The sequence below is a fragment of the Lontra canadensis genome, unplaced genomic scaffold (genome assembly GCF_010015895.1).
Source record: "Lontra canadensis isolate GAN:19392208 unplaced genomic scaffold, GSC_riverotter_1.0 scaffold4, whole genome shotgun sequence".
In the NCBI taxonomy this organism is placed as follows: Eukaryota; Metazoa; Chordata; class Mammalia; order Carnivora; family Mustelidae; genus Lontra; species Lontra canadensis.
The window spans coordinates 25,848,584-25,852,846 of NW_022630998.1; the positions used below are offsets into that span (position 1 = coordinate 25,848,584).

General features: G+C 43.1%; 1 long non-coding RNA gene across 1 annotated transcript in view; it reads left to right on the forward strand.

Moving 5' to 3' along the window:
- The window catches only part of LOC116860747, a 32,065-nt gene extending 29,112 nt beyond the window's left edge, over positions 1 to 2,953 (forward strand). Inside the window, exons 2-3 of the long non-coding RNA XR_004381345.1 lie at positions 1,268 to 1,497; positions 2,813 to 2,953. This is a non-coding gene — a long non-coding RNA (uncharacterized LOC116860747). The remainder of the gene's footprint in view (positions 1 to 1,267; positions 1,498 to 2,812) is intronic.
- The last annotated feature ends 1,310 nt before the right edge of the window (positions 2,954 to 4,263 follow it).

The following is a 4,263-nucleotide window of genomic DNA, read 5'->3' on the forward strand; positions in this document are numbered from 1 at the left end:
TTTGCTTCGAATGATCATTTATTCAATTTTTGCAAAATGTTGTGTTTGTTTTTTTTTTTTCCTAAAGTATAGGTGAGCATTTCAATACCTATAGACTGCAGACATATGGAAACACAGTACAGGGTTTGAGAAGGTTCCATTTGATTTATAGACTCTGTTTAATAAAAATTCAACATAATCTCTTGCACTTTTAGAAAATCCTGAAATCACTGAGTGTATCTGTGGTTATGTGTGACCCAAACGTAGCCTCAGAAATATTAATACATAATAGAAAATATCAAATCCCTTTTTTAAAAAAAAAAAGCTTAGATTTCCCTTTTCCACATATTATAGCTATTGTTATTTTTAGTATTTTTATCCTTGTAAATAGCTGTTTTCTCCTGATTCAAAAAGGAGCATGACACCACAAAGATCTTACCATATTTGATGCCAAACTTAATACCTCTGATACGTGTGTGGGGGGTAGCTAGTTACCCAAAGAAATCCACATTTCTTGGGGTTTACGCATTTTTTTACAAACTCATAATCCCCTGAATTATTTCCATGCCCTAGGAAAGAGTATATTTATTATTTTTAATTTAGGGACATGTAGGAAAATATCAGCCCCCAAATTAACATGCATCTTTGGATTGCTAATTGTGCTCATTGCAAATTTGGGTCATTTTGCATGAGTGACTCTAATGTAGGGCTGAGATTGCCATGCAGCGCGGTGGATTCCTGATTCCCCGCGCTAATCCTGAACTCGGTGATTGTGTCAGGTGCAGTTCTGTATGCTCTAGCAGCTGGCTCATCCTCATCAATGCAAATAAGGCAACTCCTACAATCAGAGCCTTGTGAGTGTGAGGCCTGATTGCTGAGGGCAGGCTAAAGCACTACACAGACTCTCACTTTCAAATCACTCTAAGTGACAAGACAACTGCAATGTCCCTCCAGTTCAAAATCAACCTTTTGAAAACAAAACAAGAAGAGGATGGCTACAAAGAAGAGGAAAACCCTAGTGTTTGGGAAATGGACTTGTTTAGATGGGCTTTATTTAGATACAGGGATAATCTAAAGCTCATTTCAACAAATAATTCTTTAGCTCCTCTTCTGTGCAAGATACTTTAAGGGTCACGGAGGTGCAGAGGTGAGGGAGACACAGTCCCTGCCTTCAAGGAACCCTGCCATTTGATGGCAGAAAATCCTGAAAAGGAACATAATAACATAATTATTATTAAGGTTCAGTCACCAAGATCTTAAATGAAAGCTGTGAAACATATTTTTACAGGAACTGTTCAGAGATGGCATTATGGCGCAGATGTCAAGAGCAAGACTTCCGGAAGCTTTGGGTTCAAATCCCAGCTCTGCCACTTACTTGCTCAAGTTCGTTCACCTTTCGGCAATCTTAATGTCCTCCTCTGCAAAGTGGTGGTGAGAGAAGAGTCTACCTCCCACGTATCTTAGAAGAAGGAAATGAGATCCCGTATACAACACACTTGCCACAGTGCTTGGCACATAGTAAGTGCTCGGTAATGTCAACTCCAATTCTCATTCTTTCCTCTCTAACATATAAAGAAGAGGGGAGGAGGGATCCAGAAAGAATAATGTGCCACTGTTTGAAAAGCATTTATCTGATCTGTGTCTAACTTCCCATTTTACGTGTAGCAAGCACTAACCCTGTGGCAGTGAAAATACTGTAAATGTGAAAAAGCCCTGCATCTCTCTGTGGTGTCTGGACAACCCTGGCACTTGGAACAGGAAGGAGAGAACAAGAAATCCCTGTGCTTTTCCTTTTCTTCCTTTCCAAACACGTGTGCAGACTTCCCCTGCATTTCAGCCCCACCCTCTTTATTTTACTGCCTAATCTATAAAGGAGGATTAACAGCTGCACGCTGCTTTGGCATAGAGCAGATTCTGGGTGAGGACCTGTAGGTAGAGTCTAATGAATACAATTTTCTAGGACTGTGAGTGCATATTTTTAGCTGCATGCTGGGCTCCAGTGTTGGCTCTTGAGACAGAGGAACAGATCCTTTGATCAGACTTGGGTGTTGCTCCCAGAAGAACCTTTTTTGGGAAGTAGTTGGGGAAAAATGTCTTCTGTTTCCCAGATTTGTCATTTGTACTCTTATCAATTCAGAGTCCAGATAACTGGTCCCAGTAAGTCTCACTACAACACTGAGATACACCCGTGTGGGAAGCAGAGGTACTCCCAAGCAGGAACAGCTCCACTTTCTGGCAAGAGAGGGTGGCTGGTGCTCGAGCATGTGGTTGTTATCCTTCCCCCTCAGAGAATAAGCTAGAGGTAGTTAACCTTCCCGGGGGAGGCTTGGCCCAGACAACATCATAGACACCATATCCCCCCTGGAGTTACCCAACAATAAAACTGCTTCCTTTGCCAAACACAAAGAATGGTCTAGAGTTGGATATTAGGAAAGAGCAAACCATATAAAGAAGAAAGGGAGGGAGGGAGGGAGGGAGGGAGGGAGGGAGGGAGGGAGACAAATGAAAAGGAAAATAGAAGGGAGGATGGAGGAAAAGAAAGAAAATACATGAAAAGAAAGAATAACGCCAGGTCTTTTCTGCTTTGGTTTGCCAGCGACAAGGCTGCCATCCAGTGTGGTCTTGATTTTAACCAGTGCCATGGCAGGGATGGGGGGGTGGGGGCGGGTAGTGAAGAGGTTTCCATGTGGGGCCAAGCGGGGCAGGGATGAGGCGCCAGGTCTTGTGGAAATGCTGACTCTAAGACCTTGGCAGTTGGAGAGTGTGAGCAAGATGGTAAGTGATTTGATCTCTTACATTCCTACTCAGGACCCTCTCCTTCTCTTTCTAATAGGATTAACAGATATTTTCCTAAGCAGAAATCAAAATGTGTCAAATCATCTGAGACAGTCAATTTGTTCACAATGCCCACATTCTTGCAGTACGGATGCAGCACTATTCAAAACCAGTTTCATTTCAAGAGATACAATGCAGCAGAGAGGTAAACATTTATCTTCATAATCTTAGACTCCTTTCAGACTGCTTAATTTTTCCCAGTGATTTTCCCCTCCTCTCTCACTCCACCCCCAAGCTCTGCTTCAAAACATTTAGTACAAAAAAGACATGACTTCCCCAGAGGATTCGGGTCTCAGTGATCCTGATGATGCAACGTGTGCTCTTCATTATTCCTGGGAGCTCCCTGGATGTCTCTCTGCATCCCGCCTCACTGCTTCTGTTGTCCCTAGGTTTGCATCATTCACAAATCTTCTTGAAACACCTGTGAAGGTGACTTCCACCTCTTCCTCCTACCTCATCCCAAGTTAGCAGAACTCCTTCCCCCCTCCACCCCACCCGTGCTTTTTTCTCTTATTGCTGTTTTTGTATTATCTTCGTCCCCACCAGCACAGCCCTCCGCAGCTTCTCCTTAAGAAGCATTAAGTTGCCTTACTTTGTGCTACCTTAAAACTGCTTGTCCTCCTCCAGCTCCCTTTTGACACAAGGACCAGTGTCACCTTTGGAACAATGAATGAAAGTAGTTAGAGTGGGATTCCAACTTCACATTGTTGGCATTCCTGAAAATCTCAGGAGTTTTCATTTCCCCCACCTCCTGGAGACCCCATAAGATATCAGCAAGTAGAAGCTCTGAAATGAATAGAAACAATAGCTACTGGTATGTTTTATTCTTAAGGTTTGAATAGTAGACACTGAGCAAGGAGAATAAAGTCTCACTTTTTCCTTTTTTCTTACCATTTGTATATTCAGTACACATGTATAGATAGTTTTTTTTTTTAAGTAGATTGCTGACAGCATTTTCTGTAATAACATATTTTCCGTTGATGTATTTTAGGTGTCTATTTAACCATAATGCTCTCTGTGATCATGGTGTCAAAATATAATGAATTGGTCCATTCTACCTAGAAAGCCCTCACCACCATTTTCCCTTCCCACCTGTTAAAATCCTATTCATCCCGCAGGATCCAGCTCACACCGTTTCTCTGGGAAATTATCCCAGATCCTCCCTGGAGAATTCTCCCTCCCTCACTGCTCGCATTTCAGGTGTTTATGCCTCTGCTCTGATTGGAGTCCAAATTGTATTCCGGCTGTTGCTGATGTGTCTGTACAATGAGACTATGAGGCCTGGAGGACAAAGAACTTACGTCCACCTTTCTGGACTCCCTGCCACTCCTAGAAGTGGGCCTCACATTGCAGAAGGGGGCTGTCACCTGAGGACAAAGTGTGGATGACCGGCCGGCCTTGCCAGCCTGAGAAGAGCCCACCAGTTCCTGTTGGGGGTCCTCTCGGAGG